Source organism: Jatropha curcas, chromosome 10 (genome assembly GCF_041381405.1).
Source record: "Jatropha curcas cultivar XTBG-Jc1 chromosome 10, XTBG_Jcur_1.0, whole genome shotgun sequence".
NCBI lineage: Eukaryota > Viridiplantae > Streptophyta > Magnoliopsida > Malpighiales > Euphorbiaceae > Jatropha > Jatropha curcas.
The window spans coordinates 13,884,635-13,908,588 of record NC_143160.1 but is presented as its reverse complement, the minus strand read 5'-3'; positions in this window follow the sequence as shown (position 1 = coordinate 13,908,588).

Genomic DNA, 23,954 nt, shown 5'->3' with positions numbered 1-23,954 from the left:
AAACTCATGCACAAAGCATACACACTCATGCACGAAGCATACACACAATCATGCATAAAGCATACACACAAAATGCACAAAGCATACACAAAATCATGCATAAAGCATACACACAAAAATGCACAAAGCATACACAAAATCATGCACTAAGCATACACACACCCATGCATTAAGCATATCATTCAAAGCCCTCTAAAAGAGGCCTATCGAACTACGTTGACTTTGATCTTCCATTCAAACGGAAGTACGTAGGCACGTTCGGGATTTCACCCCGGGTGGCAAGTCGAAATCATCAAAATCACTTAAACATTTCATTAATCCATCTTTCACCTTGCAAAACATTCATTCATCGGTTAGTTCATCAGCATGACATAGTCTCGGGATCCATCTCGGGTTCGTAGATTGTGCCTTAAACATTGGGATAATTAATCTAGTAACTAGGTTAATTAAAAATGGAGTCACTTAGGGTTTTTTCCTAGTTTACCCTTAAATAATTAAACAAGGTGGCGACTCACACACATCACGTGTATTTCTTCTCATTCATCATATACATCACATGCTTATGACATTTGGGGAAGGGGTTCACAGTTTGGCGACTCTGCTGGGGACTTATGTAATCATTTTGCATAAAGCGGACTACGATTGTTGTGTAAACTAACCCGCCCTTCTTTAGGGTATTATTTTACAATGCTTTGTTTTGCAGGGTATCCTAGCACGAATCAAGTGTTCTTTCTTTAAGAATACTTGATGAGGAAATTTGAACTTAATTGAAAAATTTAATTAAGACATTAAAACTTGTTGATTTATTTGCACGATTGAGAATCTTTTTCTCCATTGCATAAAAAATGAACTTCAAATGAATTTCTTCTCTTCTGTTCAAACTTCTGAGTCTGGATAGCAAGTAGCGCTGATCGGCAGGTCTCTTTGATTATGCCGACGGATAGCCAAAGCGTCCTCCCTGTTACCGCAAACCATCTCTAATCCTTTTGGAGGTGGCACATGGGTATGCGTACCGTTGGACCCACGCGAAACTCCTTGTTTCACATGTGGTTAGGTATATCCATACTCAAGGTTCAAGGGTCCCTTAATAAGCCGATTCTCTATTTGTGTCATAGCCTATAGAACCTATCCTTTAGGACTATATGCACCCAATGGTACGAATCATCTCATTAAAATAAATTATGACGTGTTGTTGTGCGCATTCATGACATACCATAAGCATTAAAAAAAAAAAAAGAGAGAAGAGAGTGGAGGGACACAAAAAAATATCCTTCTGTTTGTCAGTCATGCACAGTTGGACAAAGAGTCGGTCTACCTCATATCAGTTACTCTGACACACAATACCGCCCACTATACCCTAACGCGATTACCCTTACACTTACAGGTACCCCCTGTGCAAGCGACCACAATAGTACCAGACACACCTACTGTGCTATCACCGACCTCACCAATCTCAACTGCACCAATGGCATCACTTTCTGACATCAAAAACCTTATAGAACAACTCGAGGCCAGAATGGAGGCCAGAATGAATGAGGCATTGGCTACCCAAAGGATTGCCCTGATAGCTGAATTGGGTAATGGTAATGGAAGTGGGGCTTCCGGTGAGGGAAGTGGACCTGCTGCTTCCAATCAAGGACCTGCCGCAGAACCGACAAATCCTACCCTTAACCTGGATGACATGCCTGCTTCTGAGCCAGAAGCTCAGAAAATGAGAAAAAAACTGGACACCACCAAACAGAAAAATAATGAACCTTTTCCCTCGTTCCTTACAAGGAAAAGGACCAAGGTCGCTCAAATGATCAACCGGCCTTCTGAACAAGAACAGGTAGACATAATCATAAAGAACCTGCAGTCTGTCTACCAACATCAGTTACAAACCCAATACTTACCAACCTTCCAGTCGCTCATTGCCGCTGCTACAAAGGTAGAGGATTTAATTCAAATGGGGCAACTGAAAGAAGACTCGGGTTCCTCAAAATACGAGAAGCCTAGCCAAGCTGGCAAAGTCCATGAAATTGCAAGCATCACCCCCACGAATCCTTTACGTGTGGGCAATATGAGAAATGGCAATCGGTCAAGAAGGACATATACTGATCTCGGGATGCCAATCCTTTTGGTTTTCCGAGAGGCTGTCAAGGCCAACTACATCAAGCCCTTGGAAGCAAGGCCGCCACCCTACCCTTTACCAAGAAACTACCGAACCAATGAATACTGTGAATATCATCAAGGTCATGGGCACGAGACTGAAGCGTGCTGGACGCTTAAGAACCGCATCCAAGACCTGGTAGACGATGGTTCAATCATCCCAAGAAGTGAGTCAAACATTAGCACTAATCCCTTACCAAATCACGGGGTAAATGCTATTATTTCTGACCAGGAATTGATCGATCCTTTCGAGCTATTCCTAGAAATGAATGACACCTGTGTCCTGGACTTGAATGACTTATCCGAAGAGGTAACAACCGAACTCGAAGTGGAAGACTTCATGCAACCTAGTCTCCTTGACGAAATTGCAGTTATCACAGGAAATGATAGGGACCAAGATCTGCTGAGCCTGATCAAGCCGAACGAAGGCCCTCTCACCAATTGGTACGCCGAGGAGGAGCGCGCTGCTGATAAACCCCCTCCCGAGTCAAACCTAGAGTCAAAATCTGTAATCAAGTCTTGTATTGAGTCTGAGTCTGACCCCGAGTCTGAAACTGAGTCAGAGTCCAGTTCCAGTCTTGAGTCATCTGTGTCGGATTTTGAAAATCCAGATTTCAAATTTGATGTAATCTTTGAAGACAATTCTGTCATGATCAATAAAGGCTTGCAAATTATTGACTACCCCGCGTGTCTATCTTTCCAAGCATTTCCAAGCAAAAATAATCATATAAATGAAATAAAAAATGAAAAAGAAAAAATAATAATTGGCAAAGAAGAAAATGAACATACATACATTGCATTTGACTGTGTGAACAAGGGACAGGTCAGTGAATGCTTGAGGAAATTTGCCGATTGTTTCATGTGGAAGGCAAGTGACATCACGGGAATTGACCCAGCAATAGTGGTGCACAAGATTCCAGTATATCCTGAGGCTAGGCCAGTGAAGCAGAAGCTAAGAAGGCTGAAGACCGAATGGTCCTTGAAAATAATGGAGGAGGTAGCCAAGCAACTGGAGAACAGATTCGTAGAACCCATTGCCTACCCGACATGGTTAACAAATATTGTGCCAGTGCCGAAGAAAGATGGCAAAGTCAGAATGTGTGTGGACTATCGGGATTTGAATAGAGCATGTCCGAAGGACGACTTCCCCCTGCCGCATATTGACTTGTTGGTAGACCGAATGGCGGGACACGAGATGGTCTCCTTGACCGATCTTGCTGTCGGGTACAACCAAATAATGATGCATGTGCCAGACAAAGAGAAAACGGCATTCATCACGGAGTGGGGAACCTACTGCTACAGGGTCATGCCTTTTGGGCTCAAAAATGCCGGGGCAACCTATCAAAGAATGGCGACGACCATCTTCCATGACATGATTCACGAAGAAGTAGAAGTGTACGTGGACGATATGGTTGTTAAATCAAAAACAGCTGAAGAACATACAACAGCGCTTGAGAAGTTCTTCCTTAGACTTCGAAAGTACAATTTAAAACTCAACCCGGTAAAATGCCTGTTTGGAGCTACATCCGGAGTATTTTTGGGGCATATGGTCAGTCGGAAGGGCATAGAAATTGATCCTTCAAAAGCCAAAGCCGTTATGGAAATACCAGCACCGAGGACAGAAAAGGAAGTTCGGGGTTTCCTAGGAAGGCTACAGTATATCAGCCGGTTCATCAATCAATTGGCTAATACTTGTGGTCCGATCTTCAAATTGCTCAGGAAAGGAGTAGCCGTAAAATGGAATGAGGATTGTCAGAAAGCTTTCGACCAAGTCAAGCAATATCTGTTATCCCCACCAGTTTTACAGCCACCAAGGCTAGGAAAGCCTTTGCTGTTGTACCTATCAGTGACAGAAGAAGCGATGGGTGCAATGCTAGCTCAACAAGCAGAAGATACGAGGGTAGAAAATGCCGTGTATTACCTTAGCAAGAGGATGCTAGAATATGAGCTAAAATACAATAAGATAGAGAAGTTGTGTTTGGCTCTAGTATGGGCCTGTACAAAGCTGCAGCACTATCTCTCGTCCTACACCACCTATGTTACTTCTGAATCGAACCCCTCGAAATTCCTTATGGAGAGGCCGGTTCTTGATAGCAAAATGGCTAAGTGGGTGTCAGTGCTCGCAGCCTATGATTTAAAATTTGTACAACGAAAGGCGGTGAAAGGCGGAGCCTTGGCTGATCAACTAGCAGAATTGCCGATCGAAGACCAAATGCCGGAGGTAGAATTTCCTGATGAAGACTTGGTGAACTTGGAAAGTGAAGTCTGGGAAATGTACTTCGATGGAGCTTCGAACTACCATGGAAATGGGGTTGGAGTCGTATTCAAAACTCCTTGTGGAGAATACATTCCAATCGCTGTCAAATTAGATTTCGACTGTACCAATAATGAAGCCGAGTATGAAGCTTGCATCAAGGGGTTAGAATTGGCCCTGGAGAAAGAAATACAAATCCTTAGGGTTTTTGGAGATTCCAATCTGATAGTCTCTCAAGCTCTAAGAAAATGGAAAATTAAAGAAGAGCGTTTGGTTCCTTACCTACAACGCTTGGACGAATTGGCTCAGCAATTTGAGGATTTATCCTTCCACTACTTGCCGCGAGCCAAAAAAATCAGTTCGCAGATGCTCTGGCTACTTTAGCCTCTATGGTCAATGTAGAAGGAGACCGAGTCATTCGGCCTCTGATAGTGCGGCTACAAAAACAGCCAGCACATATCATGAATTTGGTTGATGACAAGCCCTGGTATTGGGATATACAGAATCATCTTCAGAATGAAGCCTACCCGGAGGGATCTACCAAAACTGATCAACGGACATTGAGACAGTTAGCATCCGGATATTTCCTCACTGAGGGAGTTCTGTATAAGAGAAGTTGGAACGGCCTGCACCTAAGATGCGTTGATGAGGGAGAAGCTCAAACCATCATGGATTCCCTACATAATGGGGAGTCTGGTCCACACATGCACGGGATAGCCTTGGCTCGGAAAATCATGAACCTGGGTTATTACTGGTCAACCATGAATGCAGATTGCGTGAGGCACGCGCAGAAGTGTCACGAATGTCAAATTTTTGCTAAGCTGCAAAGACAACCTCCGGTCAATTTGAATCCTATTGCTTCACCATGGCCTTTCGCAACTTGGGGCATAGACGTGATCGGAAAAATCCACCCGAAGGCCTCTAACGACCATCAATTCATCCTGGTTGCTGTAGATTATTTCACTAAGTGGATCGAGGCAGCCTCTTATTCAGTTTTAAATGCCAAGAAGGCAGCACAGTTTGTCCGTACTAACATCCTTTGTCGGTATGGAACACCGTTCGAGATCATCACGGATAATGGGTCTCACTTTCAAAGTGAATTTTCTGACCTGCTGAAGCAAAAGAAAATTCAACATCATAAGTCCTCACCCTATCGTCCACAAGCAAACGGGGCTGTAGAAGCTGCGAATAAGGCTATAAAAGTCATTTTGCAGGAGACTGTTAAAAAGCACAAAGCTTGGCACGAACAGTTACCGAATGCCCTATGGGGATATAGGACTTCAATCAGAACGCCCACCGGAGCAACTCCGTATTCTTTGGTACATGGTATGGAAGCAATGTTGCCTATTGAGCTGGAAGTTCAGTCGGCAAGGATTATTCAGGAAAGCCAAATCAACGAAGCAGATTGGGCTAAGAATTATCACTTGCAACTTTTGGGTATGGATGAAAAGCGATTGCAAGCAATCCACCAAACTCAAGTCTACCAAAGAAGAATGGCACGGCATTTTGATAAGAGGGTCAAAGACCGAAAGCTGGAAGAAGGTTGTTTGGTCCTGAAGGAGATTAGACAGCCAATCATAGACCCACGTGGGAAGTTTCGCCCTCATTGGGCTGGACCCTATGTGTTGAAGAAAGTATTGTCCGGCGGAGCCGTCATCTTGACTGATTTAGATGGTTTGGAATTCACAAATCCATGTAATTTAGACCAGTTAAAAAGATATTTTGTGTAATAAGCATTGCATAATGTAAAATGAACTACACTAGACCTGATTCTCTTTGGAAAAAAGAAATTATGTATCGGAGATATGTAGGCAACCCTCATTGGGTACGGTCTAAACATTAATGAAAATCATTCCATAATTCTTTCCTCTTTGCCAACAATAAAAAAAATAATAATAACAATAATAAAAAAAAAGGATAAAAAAAAAAAAGAAGAAGAGAAAAACCCGCTAAGTCGAAAACCCGAAAAGGGCGGCTTAGGCAAAAATCGGGGCCCGCTAAGTTGAAAACCCGAAAAGGGCGGCTTAGGCAAAAATGGGTAGCTCGCTAAGTTGAAAACCCAAGAGGGCGGCTTAGGCAAAAATCAGAGCTTGAATAAATGAAGTTGGAAAATGCTTGGAAAGCTTAATGACATGCCCAATTGAAAGCAATAAAGTCAAACAGTCCAAAGTCAAGCAGAAAACTAAAGAGACCAAGAAAAATAAATAATAAAGTCCAAATCCAAAAATCCAATGCTAAAACACCAAAATCCACACCCAAAGTCCCAAGTAAAAGACAAAAGAGTTCAAACAAAGCCAAAACACCAAAAGTCCAAAAGCCTATTAGAGTCTAGGTACCCCGTCGCCTCCGTGGGGCAACGTCCTCCGAGTCATCCCCAGTTGTTGAACTCCCTCCAGCCTCGCCTGTCCGAGGAGCCAACATGATCTCCTCATCAGTCCTAATCCCATCACCAGCGTCAGCCTGAGTCCAACCCTCGAGTGCACTTAGCAATGCGTTCCTCCTCAGCTTCTCAACTGGCCAGACAATGGTCATAAACCAAGACCGGTACTCAGGAGAGGTCTGAATACCAGCAGGATTAGGTGAAGGTCTAACCATATGATGGTCCCTAACCCAGGCCCTAAGGACGGCTCGAGTAACTCCCGGAGTGATGGCTGAATCAGCTAGGGAATCATCCATGGTTGGAACAGTCTGATCTATCCCCATCTGTCTCAGAACGCGCGAAGCGCAGTACCAGGTACAATGTGTAAGGCCTAAAAGGTAAACCTGAATATGATGAAAGCTAACCTGGATAAAGCAGGTGATGTCATACCAGGGAACAAACCACAATACCTCGTTTGGACCCAATTCAATCAGCCATGAGGTCCATGCGTCAGCAGACGGATGTGTGATCAAGATCCTCCGTATACGATACTGAGAAGGGTTGTAAGGCAAATGGGTAGGAGCAGCAACCACTTGAAGGTGGTCCTTCAACCAAACTTGGGTAATGGATCCTTTCTATTACAAAGGCATGAACCAAAAAAAAAAAAAAAAAAAAATGAGAGGAAAATACCTGGAGTATAATCGGGGAAACTGTCCAGTCCTCGAAGCCTAGAGCAGCTCTGTCAAGGCTCCTGATGGTTTCTGCCAGCACAATGCCACCAATGCAACCCATGTCCTCCATCTGCCGAACCATAGGACAGAGTCGCAAGTCCCCGAAGCCTGGGTCCTTGTTAAACAAGAAACCAGCTAATAAGCAAAAAACCAAGGCCCGCATCCTCAGCCTCATCCGGTCTGGGTCATCTGAACGGACCTCTGAAAATTCATCAATCAGGGGCAGCAGAATTGCCTTCTGGTCGTCAACAATCATCGCCCTAGCTTGTGGCCGGCTGAATTGAAATAAACTTTCAAATGACCGAACATATCCGACTTTGACCTCATGCCTGACTAGAGGGGCATTGGGATCACACCCGATAATAGCACAGAACTCCTCAAAAAGAGGGCACATCTCCTCCATCATAGCTCCGAACCGGAAAACATGGGCCTCTGGATCCCAAAGCCGGATGCAGGCCCATAAAAAATTCCAGTCGATTACTACCCCCCTGAGAGTAACGATAGGAGAAAGACCATACCTCCCCAAATTGATCTTTTCAACTTTGGAGAGACTCCTAGTCCAGCTGTGCATGCTGTGATTGAAAGAAGGATTCATTCTTTAAAAGCAACAAGAACAAAAGGAGAAGAGAGAAAAGAGAGAATGAGTGAAGAAGCAACCAACAAAACAAGTTTTTATAGAAAAAATGCACCGAATAAGGGCGGCAGCAGCCGCCGAAATGATGGCGGCAGCAGCCGCCGAATTGCCACCGAATAACGGCGGCAGCAGCCACCGAATAATGACAGCAACGGCCCCCACAAAATTCACAATCAGGCCCAGAGGCCCGAAAAATCACAATCAGGCCCTAGAGGCCCGAAAAATCACATTCAGGCCATAGAGGCCCGAAAAATCACAATTCAGGCCCCAGAGGCCCGAAAAATCACATTCAGGCCGCAGTGGCCCGAAAAATCACAATTCAGGCCACAGAGGCCCGAAAAATCACATTCAGGCCGCAGTGGCCCGAAAAATCACAATTCAGGCCCCAGAGGCCCGAAAAATCACATTCAGGCCGCAGTGGCCCGAAAAATCACATTCAGGCCCCAGAGGCCCGAAAAATCACATTCAGGCCCCAGAGGCCCGAAAATCACAATCAGGCCTCAGAGGCCCGAAAAATCACAATTCAGGCCACAGAGGCCCGAAAAATCACATTCAGGCCCCAGAGGCCCGAAAAATCATATTCAGGCCCCAGAGGCCCGAAAAATCACAATCAGGCCCCAGAGGCCCGAAAAATCACAATTCAGGTCCCAGAGGCCCGAAAATCACAATTCAGGCCCCAGAGGCCCGAAAAATCACATTCAGGCCACAGAGGCCCGAAAAATCACATTCAGGCCACAGAGGCCCGAAAAATCACATTCGGCCGCAGAGGCTTGAAAATTCACAATTCGGCCTAAGGCCCGAAATTCAAAACTCGGCCTAGGGTCCGAAAATTCACAACTCAGACCAAGGCCCAACAATCCCAATTTGGCCCAAGGTCCGAGTTTTCGCCTTCAAAATTTGCTCCATCAGACAACCACTGGCTCTCATAAATCATTTTTATGATAGCCAGTGGGGGGCAACTGTGAATACTCAAATTTTGAGGCTTCTCATGTTGTTGGTGGCATGTGAAACTCTTTAAATGGAGGAAAACACGCTGCTACAGTGCCATGTCAATTAGTTTGACTTTGCTACAGTAAATTTGACTTTGCTGCAGCAACTGTGCAAACAGTCCGGCCGGACCGGAGGCCATTTTGGACATTTACTGGAAATATGTCAATATGGTACTTGAAACGTCCGGAATTTCACAAGGATCGCAGAACCGGTCCCGGAATGATTTTTGGAGGTCGGAAACTCCCAAAAAAGCTCCCGGAGCGAGACATGGTGGCCACCACCAGCTATGGCGGCGCCGGCCGCCGGACACGGCGGCTCCTGCCGCCCAGCATGGGCGGCACCTGCCACCCCACCGCCTGGGCGGCAGCAGCCGCCCAACATGGGCGGCACCTGCCGCCCAGCCTCTTGGGCGGCAGCTGCCGCCGAGCCAGGCGGCACCTGCCGCCCTGGACCCAAAAATGGCCTATAAATAGGCCATTTTCAGTCCAATTTTGGCACCCCGGTCTGTATTGACGGACGAATCCTTCTCCCTCTCACGCTCCTTGCATTTTCTTTACCGCTTTTTGCATTTAATTTAATTTTTATTGCATTTTTATTGTGATATTTGGACATTAAAATTAAACAAATTAAAATTAATTAATATTTCCTAAGCGAGGAGCTTAATCTGGAGTTAAGAAGCGGTCGTCGATTAAATCAGGTATGTAAACAAAACTCTGCCTATTTAATTTTAGCACTTCATGCATATTTCTCTTCTACTCTTAATAATTCTACAATTGCATAAATGCATCCACGTCATTATTTTTGGTAAATAAACTGCCTTAATTAATTTGATTAAGCTTAAATGCCCGGTTAATCAATAATCGTGGTATTAAAGTTTAAATCCGACAATATTGGCTAAAAGAGCCTAGTTAATTAATAACTACGGTTCAATTGCCTTATTTCGAACAAATCCGGTTTAAGTCCAATTAATCAATAATTGTGGCTAAAAGCCTTAATCAATCACATTTCGACAATAAATTGTGATTAAGCTCGAACGCCCGATTAATCGATAATCGTGGCATTAAAGCCTAAATCGCACATTTTTGGCAAACTAATTGCCTAAAACAACACATTTTGGCCAAAGGCCTTAAAATCAACCATTTTGGCGACAATCGCCTAAATCGCACATTTTTGGCAAACTAATTGCCTAAAACAACACATTTTGGCCAAAGGCCTTAAAATCAACCATTTTGGCGACAATCGCCTAAATCGCACATTTTGGCAACAATTGCCTAAATCAAATCATTTTGGCTAAAATCCATTAAAATGAACATTTTTGGCAACATGCCTAAAAATCAATCAATTTTTGGCAAAACGCCTAAACTCATGCACAAAGCATACACACTCATGCACGAAGCATACACACAATCATGCATAAAGCATACACACAAAATGCACAAAATCATGCATAAAGCATACACACAAAAATGCACAAAGCATACACAAAATCATGCACTAAGCATACACACACCCATGCATTAAGCATATCATTCAAAGCCCTCTAAAAGAGGCCTATCGAACTACGTTGACTTTGATCTTCCATTCAAACGGAAGTACGTAGGCACGTTCGGGATTTCACCCCGGGTGGCAAGTCGAAATCATCAAAATCACTTAAACATTTCATTAATCCATCTTTCACCTTGCAAAACATTCATTCATCGGTTAGTTCATCAGCATGACATAGTCTCGGGATCCATCTCGGGTTCGTAGATTGTGCCTTAAACATTGGGATAATTAATCTAGTAACTAGGTTAATTAAAAATGGAGTCACTTAGGGTTTTTTCCTAGTTTACCCTTAAATAATTAAACAAGGTGGCGACTCACACACATCACGTGTATTTCTTCTCATTCATCATATGCATCACATGCTTATGACATTTGGGGAAGGGGTTCACAGATCTTGATTTGTACGTCAGGAAAATATCTGAGGTGGGCCCATGTAAGTTATAGAAACTGGCTGGCGTTCTTGATTTAAGACAGCATGTAATTCGTAGCACGGGCGTTCTGTTTTGCACGGTTTAGGCATGCCAAAATCTGAGTTCTAAGGATGGTTCAGCACAGGCCATGCTCAGCGACACGTCCAGAGAAGAATATGTTGCACGGGCGTGCTAGGCTCTGAGTCTCCAGGATGAAATGCATCATGGGCGTGCTTAAGCAAGCATGCCCTGAGGTCCTCTTAGGCACGGGCGTGCCAGATAGCACGGTTTGGGCGTGCTAGAGTCTGAGTCTCCTCTTGATTTTCCTTAAGTTCAGCATGGGCATGCTCATGTGCACGGGCAAGGCATGCTAGAGCCTGAGTGTTTTGCTTTATTTTGCTCTTTTCTGTGCCAAAACCCTACAAATTTCTTTAAGATCAAGTGGATTATGATTCAAGGACGCTTTATATAAAAACATAAATAAAACTAAATAAAAACTAATTAAAGTAATTAAAACTACTAAAATTCCTAATAAAAACTATATTAAAAATACTATAAAAATAACGCCTATCAAGAACTTAGTCAACAAAAATTTTTTTACCCTCTTTTGCCCTTAACTCATTAAGATATTAATAAAAGTCATTTATTTATTGAAGGATCATAAATGTTATTATAGAAAAAAATAATTGTTTATATCTATAAATTTAGCAAACATTGTGGGAAATTCATAAATGGAATAATAAGCAAACAAAATGGAACGGAGGGATTATTAATAAGCAAAAACTATTATTTGGAAATAAGAAAGGAATATAACGGAAAAGAATTTCGATCATTTTCTCTTCAAATTAGAAGGAAAAAAAACTATAAAAATAAATTTGAAGAGAAAAATTAATTTTATTTTTCTTTTATTTCCAAAAAAATAAGTAACATAAGTTTTTTCGGAAAAAATTTAGTTCCTTCTTATTTTTTCTTAAATTTAGTTTCGAAAAATGTCAGTATTTAACGAATTGGTCATGCCTAATTTTTTTATTCCCTATTCAGGAGTTTCTTTAATCCAATAACCTCTCTCTCCCATTTAGAGTTACACTTTGACGACAATTGATCATTAGAAGAATTAGCTTCTAATCCCAATTCTTTACTATCTGTGTTTTCTTTCCTCTATTAATTTTATTGTTCTTTTATATCCCAAAAAAAAAAAAAGTAATATAAGGTTTTTTTTTGAAAAAAAGAATAGTTCCTTCTTATTTTTTCAGATCATTCATTAATAAAAAAAAAGACACAAAAATAAATTAAAAAAAAAAAACACTTCATTTTTTCTTGGTAATAAAAGAAAACCTTGGTTGATTAGCTTGGTGTGTGGAGTAGTCTCATATACCAGGAGCTAGGTTGCACGGACATAGGACACACGATACGGGAATGTACGCAATACGATAATTTTTAAAAAAGTAGGACATCCACACGCTTAGAACACACTAAACTAAATAAGTATAATACATTAATATTTCAAATAAATAAATAATCATTTATAATAAATTATAAACATAAAATAAAAAATACTTAATTTCTTATTTCAATATAATTAGTTAAATTCTCAAAATTATTATTACTACTAAAAAATATATTAATAGTGTGTGTGCATTTTTTTACACAGGTCATACTAGGGGTGTCAAAATGGGTCATCATACGCAAACATGATTCGCCTAACACGCGAAATAAATAGGTTAGGGTTGAGGTTAAATGAATTCGTCTAATAAATGAGTTGTGGGTCCCGAATGTGTATGGCACAACCCAAGAGGGGGGGTGAATTGGGTTTTCTAAAAACTGAAATAAATTTTAGAAATTCTAAACAAGAATGAGAATTCTAAATGCAGCGGAAAAACATACAGAACTTTGTGAGAGTAGAATATGGATTAGAATCTCCTCACAATGTTCTAATTTTAGATATAGAAAGTCTGTGCAAAGTGCAGCTATTGATTAGAACAGCTTCACACTGACTTGTACAATATCAGAGCTTCTTTATGAAGGAAAGTTATTGAACTCAGAACTTCCTCATAAAGTTTGCAAGACCATATAACACTATGTGAAAGATAGTTATTAGAACTTCTTCACAGAGTCTTAATCAAATGTTAAAGTAACTTTATGATGAAGAGTTATCAGGATTAGAACATCCTCATAAAGTTTAGAAAACAAAATAGAAATCCAAACAGTGAATTATAATGGAAATAGAACAACAGTTAGAACATTGTATATTCACTATATTAGAATACCAGAGTTCTAACGTTTAGAATGGATGAAACTTATTGTCGTTTTAGAACATCTGATTATTAACAATTTCAGCGTTTCTAAAAATTAAACAAGAGTGTGAAAGAGACAGTATCAACCAAACTTCAGACATAAAGAGATCAACACCGAGAGTTATAGTGGTTCGGCACTAACTCGCCTACATCCACTCCCCAAGACGCATCTTGAGATCCTCCACTAAGTTATCTCTTTTAAAGGGTAAGAGACAAACCAACAGTACAAGGCAAATAGATCAACAACCTAGATCTACCCTTTTGTCCCACTAGATTTTTCAAAGGTTCTAGTTAACCTCAACCCTTTCTATTTTTGGTAGAGTACAGAAAACTCAATTCAAGACATTGCTATCCCACACATGGAGAAGGTCGCTTGATAAGCTCTATCTCAATAGCTTCTAACCTAAGCTATTACACTCAAAAGTTTAACAAAATAAAGAGCCTGTCTATTGTAGAATACAGATTCTAAATAGACAGAAAGAAACGCCTATATAAGCACAGGAAAAACAGTTTTATCAGATTATAAGGTCGATTAGAACAGAGAACTGTTTTTCAAAATGTAACTGTAAAAATTCTTTTCTTCTTTAAATATGAAAACGTTAAGGTATAGAGATGAAAAGAAAATGGGGGTAGAGTAAGTTTTGAGAGAAAAAGATTCGTTCAATGAGAGAGAGTGCTCTTAAAACAATTACTCTTACTTCACCAAATGTTTAAGGCGTGAGTGTTCCTTTATATATAGGAAACAAGGAAGCTGTCACTTTTGGAAAGAGATTGAAAACAGAATATCTTCTTTCCTTATTTTAGAAGATGTGAGAATCTTTGTTACCAAAAATTATTTCATCCTTTTTGGTAAGAGAATAAAACCCGATTTTCACTTTCCTTTAGAAAAGATTTTTGACAGCATTTATTTTGGAAAGAATTTATTTGTGGAAAGATGCACTTACCAAAACCGAAAGAGATTTCCCTTTCATTTTAAGGTAAGCGAATAACTTTGAAACACCTTAGATCTTTCAAAATATATTTCCGAAAGAGTAAATGATTTTATTACCAAAAACATTAGAGAAGAAAATCTCTTTAGTTTTTAGGTAAAATAAATCTTTTCGATTTAAAGGAATATTTTCGAAAATAAATTATTTTGAAGAAAACTAATTTTTCCGAAAAAATATTTTTGAGAGAGAAAACGATTTTTGTGCTCATATATAACCTTTCTCTCTATCCTACAAAGTTTCCTAAAAGCCTAGATGACTAGGATCTTCGAAATCTTCACTCTCAATGTAGGACTTGCCTTGTATAATTTCTTTCCAAAGAAATTCTGCATAAAACAAAATTAGCACAAATAATATAATTTAAATTTATTTGTTTTGTAATAATCATCAAAATCCGAGATAAGCATTTTGACCCTTGAGCCAACAATCTCCCCCTTTTTGATGATGACAAAACCAATAAATTTAGCAAACATAAATACATGTGCTCCCCCTGAATTTTATGCAAAAGAGTTCTAATCAGTGTCAAAAGATTTTAATATAAAGCAAATTAGAACATGTATTTTGCTCCCCCTGAATAGATGCAGTAAAAACTGTTTTATGAAAAGAAAACTGTTTTATGAAAAATTAGAACTAGGGAGGCATTTTTAGAAAATGATTTTAGAACTAACAAGTATACACAAGATATTCTAAGTTCTAATAATCAGAGCACAAGAATTAGAACTAGCAAAGATAAACAGGATATTCTGAGTTCTAATATTTAGAACATATGGTCAGAGCAATAAAATAGAATAGAACAGAAGATCTTACGCCCAACCTGCAAGAACAGTCATTAGAATAAGAACCTTAGTTCTAAAATCGCACAGCTTTAGAAAATATAGCTCACCAAAAATAGACCATATTAGAAAACAATAAACACACAGATAACTACTATAACCACTAAAATATAAGTCCTTGTAGTTGCCAAGTACCACCAAAATATCTGTCACCAATTACCATCAGACTACCTGTTCTCCCCCTTTTTGTCATCATATAAAAGGGTTAGACATAGTCATAGCAAAAATAAAGAAAATAAACAGTTAAAAAAAAAAAATAATCCTACGAAAATAACACAAAATAAATTGTTCACAACATATAGAAAACAGATCAGAGAGGCTTAAGACCAGTTCTAAGTCTCTTAGAACTTCTCAAAGGCTGAGCTGGAGTAGTTTCAGAAGAACTTTCTGTCCTTTTTGAAGATGGATGTAGTGGAGGCTTTCTTCCATGTGTTCTGTGCTTGCCAGTAGTATGCTTCACATTCTTTGGCTTCTCTGAGGAGGGAACGTAAGGTGTTCCTTTCACCTTTAGAGTAGCTAACTTCCTCGCATTTACATCTTTTATCCTTTCCAGAACTTCAATGAGAGACTGATATTGTTCAATCACAGTCTTGCACTGTTGAATCGCCTCATCAAGTTCCCTGTTATGTTCTGCTATTAGATCCTCTTCTAATCTTTTTAGCATAGCATCCCTACTACGTTGAGCTGACAATGACTCAGATTCTTGCTCTGCCTTGCCCTCAGTAGTCTTTTCTTCATCACTGATTTCTATTTTCTCTGTTTCAGCATCGCTGCCTTCCTCAGCTTCCTTCCCTTTTTCTTGCTCTTCATGTTCTTTCTCTTTTTCTGCTTCTTCTTCTTTTAATTCTTCTTTATCTGTGGCACTTTCCTTTTCAGTGTCTTCTCCTTCTTCTTGTGTTTCTTCTTCTTCTGTCTTTTCTTCAGTCTTCTTTTCCTCTTCTTTCACTTTTTCTTCTTTCTCTATTTCATCTAATTTTCCTTTCCCCTTTTCTTTTCTCTTCTTCTCAACTTCTTCTTTACTTTCCTTTTCCTTAATTACTTCTTCTTTTGTTTTTCCAGTTTCCCTTTTTACTTTCTTTTCCTCCTTTTCTTTTTCTTCGTCTGTCTTCTCTTCTTTCCCTTTCTCTTCACCTGGTTCCTCATCCTTCATTTTCAAGGATCCACTATCCAGCTTGGAAACAGACTGACCAACATGCTTATCTAAATCAACATTTAGAAACTTAAACACAGGCGTTAGAATCATACCATAGGGTAGCGTTTTCGGGTTGTTCTGCAGTTTGTCAAACACAATGTGACATAGATTGAGAGGTTTCTTCTCAACTATGTGCCACATAATGCATAGTTCCACTTGATTCACATACGTCAGTGAAGCGCTCTTAGGATAGATATAATGTACAATGATCTTGTACAACCATTTCATGCTTTCTGTCAAGTTGGAGCATTCTATTGAACCTTGTTTGTCTGCAGACACCTTTTCCATTATCTTTTTCACAAAGTCTTCCTTCTTGTAATCACTAACCCTAGATACATCTTTGATTTTGGTTACTCTGGACCCAGCATTAGGTACATTAAAAATTCTCCCAAAATCATTATACGAAATCTCCCTAGTCTCACCCTGAATTCTGACAGAAATCGATTCTGTCCCATTTACCTTCAACGAACCATAGAATTCCTTAACTAGGTTCTCATAACATAACACATTTAAAGACAGAAACTTCATCCAGCCTTGGAACTCAAAAAGTTCCTTGAAGTTAAACTCATCACCACCAAAAAATTTCCAGTCAATCATATAGGAGCGCATAAGAGGGTAAGTTGAGAGAACTGACTTACCTTTGTCAAGAATTTTCGCCCCCTGTTTCTGTGAAGTACCTGTTTTGACTTTTCTTTTCTTGGTTTTCTCTTCAGCCTTTTTCTCCTTCGACTCCTTCTGTTCGTATTTCTTTGAGAGCTTCTTCAGAAGTTGAAGCTCTTGCTCAGTAAGAGAGTCTGAAGATGAGTTTGAACTTGATTCGGCCATTGTTGTAGTTTTCGAAACTCAAAAGCAACTTAGGGTTTCAGTTTTGCAAAGAGAAGATAAAGAGTATGCTAAGCAGTTAACACAAAATAGAGACGCTTAAGTGGCGGAAGAAAGAATTAAAGAACAGTTTTTAAATGGAATTCAAAACGGCAAATAAGACAAAAGAAACAAAATAAATAAAGGAAATAAAACAAAACAAAATAAATAAAAATAAAACCCTAAAACCGCCAAAGTACTAAAGACAAACACAAAATAAAACAAACACAATAAAATAACTGTTTTTGTCTAAAGTGAGATTCTGATAGTGACTTTAGAAAGTCATATCAGAGCAATGTGCGTTTTTAGATAAAAATCGGTTTTTACACAAAAAAATAAAATAGAACATAGCACATCTTCTAATCTCGAAATTAGAAAGCAGTTTAGAACATACTTACAGAGTTCTAAAGTTATGAGTTTAGAACTAACATACCAAGTTCTCTTCTAATTGCGCAGAATTGACTTTCATTCAAGGGTTTTGTAAAAATATCTGCCAATTGCTTTTCTGTGGGAATGAACTCAATCACGATATCACCTTTTTGTACATGATCACGTATGAAATGATGTCTGAGTTCTATATGCTTGGTTCTAGAGTGCTGAACTGGATTCTTGGATAAATTGATGGCGCTTATGTTATCACATTTGATAGGCACTGTTTCTAATTTCAGTCCATAGTCTGCCAACTGTTGTTTGATCCATAGAACTTGTGCAACACAGCTTCCAGCAGCAACATATTCTGCTTCGGCAGTAGAAAGAGCAACTGATGTCTGTTTCTTGCTAAACCAAGATACAAGGGCGCTACCCAAAAATTGACAAGTTCCGGACGTGCTTTTTCTATCTATTCTGCTTCCTGCAAAATCAGAATCACTATACCCAACAAGATCAAATGTATCATCTTTAGAATACCACAGACCCAGATTAGAAGTTCCACAAAGATATCTTAGTATTCTCTTCACAACCATTAAATGAGATTCTTTGGGACACGATTGAAATCTAGCACAAAGACAAACACTAAAGTGTATGTCTGGTCTGCTTGCCGTTAGATATAGCAAAGAACCAATCATACTTCTAAACAGCTTGATATCCACGTCTTTGCCTTTTTCATCTTTTTCTAATTTTGACGATGGACTCATTGAAGTACTACATACCTTGGCATTTTCCATTTTGAATCGTTTCAACAACTCTTTAGTATATTTTGCTTGATTAATGAAAATTCCATTCTCACATTGTTTAATTTGAAGCCCTAGGAAGAAATTTAGTTCTCCCATCATACTCATTTCGAACTCACCCTGCATAATCTTAGAAAATTCCTTACAAAGAAGGTCATTAGTAGAACCAAAGATTATGTCATCAACATATATTTGTACAACTAGAATATCATGTGCTTTATTTTTAATAAATAGTGTTGTATCAACCTTTCCTCTTGAAAAACCATTTTCTAATAAAAACTTACTCAGTCTTTCATACCAAGCTCTAGGAGCTTGCTTTAAACCATAAAGAGCTTTAGTAAGTTTGTAAACATGATTAGGTTTATCAAAAATTTCAAAGCCCGGAGGTTGTTCTACATACACCTCTTCATTTAGAAAACCGTTTAGAAAAGCACTTTTCACATCCATTTGATACAACATGAAGTTTTTAAAGCATGCAAATGCACAAAGCATTCTAATGGCCTCAAGTCTAGCAACCGGAGCAAAAGTTTCATCAAAATCGATGCCTTCTTCTTGGTTGTACCCTTGAGCCACTAATCTTGCTTTATTTCTCACAACATTACCATGTTCATCAAGATTATTTCTAAACACCCATTTTGTTCCAATAACAGAATGGTTTTTAGGTCTAGAAATAAGTTTCCAAACTTGGTTTATCTCAAATTGATTTAGCTCTTCTTGCATAGCAAGAATCCAACTTTCATCATTTTGAGCATCTTCTAAATTTTTAGGTTCTAATTGAGAAACGAAAGCAATATTACCAAAATATCTTCTAAGTTGAGCTCTAGTCATCATCCTTTCTGAGGGATTGTCCATAATATCTTCTTGGGGATGATACTTATGAAATCGCCATTCTTTTGGTAATTGAGAATCTTCATTTTCTGTTTCTGGCATTTGACTTTCAACGATGTTCTGATCTTCATGTTCTAATTCCGGTTCAGCCTGACTATTGATGTTCTGATTGCTTTCTGGCTGTTCTAGTTGTTCTGATTGCTCATTCTGCTTTTCAGGATTAGAATCTACAGCATCATCACTTTCTAATGTTCTAGAAGTAGAGTCAGTTTCATCAAACACAACATGAATAGATTCTTCTACAACTAGAGTCTTTTTATTAAAAATTCTATATGCTTTACTGTTATTAGAATATCCCAGAAAAATCCCTTCATAAGATTTTGCATCAAATTTAGCAAGATGATTTTTCTTGTTATCTAGAATAAAGCATTTGCACCCGAAGATATGAAAATAACCAATATTTGGTTTTCTACCTTTGTATAGCTCATATGGAGTCTTTTTAAGTTTAGATCTTACCAAAGCCCTGTTTAGAATATAACAAGCAGTGTTAACTGCTTCTGCCCAGAAATACTTTGGTAAATTAGAATCACTTAGCATGGTTCTAGCCATTTCTTGAAGTGTTCTATTCTTGCGTTCCACCACACCATTTTGTTGAGGTGTTCTAGGTGCTGAAAAGTTATGGAAGATTCCTGTTTCATTGCAAAAAGCATTGAATTTCTGATTTTCAAATTCTCCTCCATGATCACTTCTAATTGCTGTGATGTTGTAGCCTTTTTCATTCTGTATTTTCTTGCACAAATGAACAAACATGTCAAATGACTCATCCTTATTTCTAAGGAAGAGTGTCCAGGTGAATCTTGAGTAATCATCTACAATAACAAAAGCATAGAATTTTCCTCCAAGACTAGAAGGAGTAATTGGACCAAATAAATCAAGGTGCAGCAATTCTAAAGGTCTAGAAGTAGAAACCATGTCCTTAGATTTGAAAGATGTTCTGGTTTGTTTGCCCATTTGACAAGCATCACAAATGTGATCTTTTTCAAATTTCAACTTTGGCAAACCACAAACTAAGTCTTTCTTAGATAATTTAGAAATAAGGAACATGCTTGCATGTCCAAGTCTTCTATGCCATAACCAACTAGAATTATCAATAGAAACTAAGCATATATCTTGGTTATGCATATCAGAGAGATCTACAAGGTATATATTTCCAAACCTTTTTCCAACGAATAAGGTTTTGTTATCTTGCATGTTCTGAACTTCACAATGAGAAGGTTCAAAGATCACTCTTCTATTTTTATCACAAATCTGACTTACACTTAACAAGTTATAATGTAATCCTTCTACTAAGCATACATCTTCTATTGAAGGATTAGAACCTACCACACCAATACCAACGATTTTACCTTTTGCTTTGTCTCCAAAACTTACCGTACCTCCCTTTTTCTTTTCTAATCTGGTGAACTTCTTTTTGTCACCAGTCATATGCCTAGAGCAAGCACTGTCCATGTACCACATCTCTGTTTTTAGCTCGCTCCTTAGGCACACCTGAAAAGATCAAGCAGATTTAGGTACCCAACTCATATTGGGTCCTGGAGGGTTAGTGGTAACAGGTGCACTATGATTCTTCTTTTTGAAACTTTGATGTTCTAAAGTCACAACATTAGAAACAACATTTTTCTGATTAGAAACACGATTCAGTTTAGAAATGCTATTAGAACTTGTTTTCTCTTTAGAAAATGATTCTGAAATTGACTTTAGAATTCTAATATCAGTTTTCAAGGATTCATTTTCAGAATTCAGATTTTTGCATTTTTCTTCAAGATGTGTCAGATTTTCAGAAAATCGATTATTGCAACTTTTAAGATCTTTGATTTCTATAATAAGATCTTTGCATGTAACTTCTTGATAAAAAGCATCTTTTAAATGGTGACTTTCAGATTTTAATTTTCTGAAATCTTTCTTTAGAACTTTATGCTTTATAACAAGTTTTTCAAACTCATTGCAAAGATTATTGTAAGTATTTAGAAGATCACTTTCTGATTCTGGTTCAGAAATACTTACAGTGCTTTCATCATTCTCATGGATCGTTGCATTTGTCTCTTTGTTTCCAGCTTTCTGTGTTGAAGTCAGAGTGTTGATTTCTTTAGATTCAGAGTCGATAGTAGCCATCAGACAAATATTAGCAATTTCTTCCTAATCATCGTGGCTTTCAGGATTAGAATCATCTGAATCACTCTAAGCAGCTACGAGAGCCTGCTTCAGCTTCTCTTTCGTTGACTTCTTTTTCAATTTAGGACAGTTTGGCTTAATATGTCCAGGTTTGTTGCATTCATAACAAACCACTTCAGAAGGTTCTTTCTTGGACAAGTTATTATTTTTAGATGGAAAGTTCTTTTTATTGAACTTTTTCTGTGGCCTTCCACCTTTTCGATAGAACTTTTTAAATCTCTTAGCAACAAGTGCTAAATCATCACTGTCAAGATCAGAAGAACTTTCTTCACTAGAGTCTACCCTCAAAGCCAGTCCTTTCTTTTTCTTATCTTCCGTTGTTAAGGAAGATTTCATTTCTTCTGAGACAAGAGCTCCTATTAGATAATCATACGTGACGGGAGTCTCTTTGTAATTCATAATAGTTCCTATAGAATCCCATTTACTAGGTAGAATTCTAAGGATTTTCTTAACAAGCTCATCTTCTGAAATTTCCTTTCCGAGAGTTCTCAAAGGATTAACTATATTAGTAAATCTAGAATTTAGTTCTGCAATAGTTTCTCCTTCTTTCATACTAAACATTTCATATTCTCTCCAAAGGATATTTATTCTGGATTCTTTTACCCTGTCTGTACCCTCATAGGTTACTTTAAGTTTTTCCCATACCTCTGTTGCAGATTTGCATCCAGACACTTTGTTATACTCAGTTGCATCTAGAGCACAATGAAGAATATTAATTGCCTTTGCATTTACAGCAATATCATTCCAGTCACCATCGGTATATTCTTCTTCAGTTTTTCTAACTAGCTCATCTCCTACAGTTTTCATGGGAATGCGAGGACCAGTTATAACATTTCTCCAACAATTTATATCAACTGATTTCATAAAATTCTCCATTCTAGTTTTCCAGTAAGAGTAATTGGAGCCATTGAACAAAGGAGGTCTAGACACAGATTGTCCTTCTAGAGTAGAAAGAGGAAGTGGGGTTGCCATGGGATCTTATCTCTTAAGCGATTAAGCTTCGGTAAGTCAAGAGCCAAGGCTCTGATACCAGATTGTGGGTCCCGAATGTGTATGGCACAACCCAAGAGGGGGGGTGAATTGGGTTTTCTAAAAACTGAAATAAATTTTAGAAATTCTAAACAAGAATTAGAATTCTAAATGCAGCGGAAAAACACACAGAACTTTGTGAGAGTAGAATATGGATTAGAATCTCCTCACAATGTTCTAATTTTAGATATAGAAAGTCTGTGCAAAGTGCAGCTATTGATTAGAACAGCTTCACACTGACTTGTACAATATCAGAGCTTCTTTATGAAGGAAAGTTATTGAACTCAGAACTTCCTCATAAAGTTTGCAAGACCATATAACACTATGTGAAAGATAGTTATTAGAACTTCTTCACAGAGTCTTAATCAAATGTTAAAGTAACTTTATGATGAAGAGTTATCAGGATTAGAACATCCTCATAAAGTTTAAAAAACAAAATAGAAACCCAAACAGTGAATTATACTGGAAATAGAACAACAGTTAGAACATTGTATATTCACTATATTAGAATACCAGAGTTGTAACGTTTAGAATAGATGAAACTTATTGTCGTTTTAGAACATCTGAATATTAACAATTTCAGCGTTTCTAAAAATTAAACAAGAGTGTGAAAGAGACAGTATCAACCAAACTTCAGACATAAAGAGATCAACACCGAGAGTTATAGTGGTTCAACACTAACTCGCCTACATCCACTCCCCAAGACGCATCTTGAGATCCTCCACTAAGTTATCTCTTTTAAAGGGTAAGAGACAAACCAACAGTACAAGGCAAATAGATCAACAACCTAGATCTACCCTTTTGTCCCACTAGATTTTCCAAAGGTTCTAGTTAACCTCAACCCTTTCTGTTTTTGGTAGAGTATAGAAAACTCAATTCAAGACATTGCTATCCCACACATGGAGAAGGTCGCTTGATAACCTCTATCTCAATAGCTTCTAACCTAAGCTATTACACTCAAAAGTTTAACAAAATAAAGAGCCTGTCTACTGTAGAATACAGATTCTAAATAGACAGAAAGAAACGCCTATATAAGCACAGGAAAAACAGTTTTATCAGATTAGAAGGTCGATTAGAACACAGAACTGTTTTTCAAAATGTAACTGTAAAAATTCTTTTCTTCTTTAAATATGAAAACGTTAAGGTATTGAGATGAAAAGAAAATGGGGGTAGAGTAAGTTTTGAGAGAAAAAGATTCGTTCAATGAGAGAGAGTGCTCTTAAAACAATTACTCTTACTTCACCAAATGTTTAAGGCGTGAGTGTTCCTTTATATATAGGAAACAAGGAAGCTGTCACTTTTGGAAAGAGATTGAAAACAGAATATCTTCTTTCCTTATTTTAGAAGATGTGAGAATCTTTGTTACCAAAAATTATTTCATCCTTTTTGGTAAGAGAATAAAACCCGATTTTCACTTTCCTTTAGAAAAGATTTTTGACAGCATTTATTTTGGGAAGAA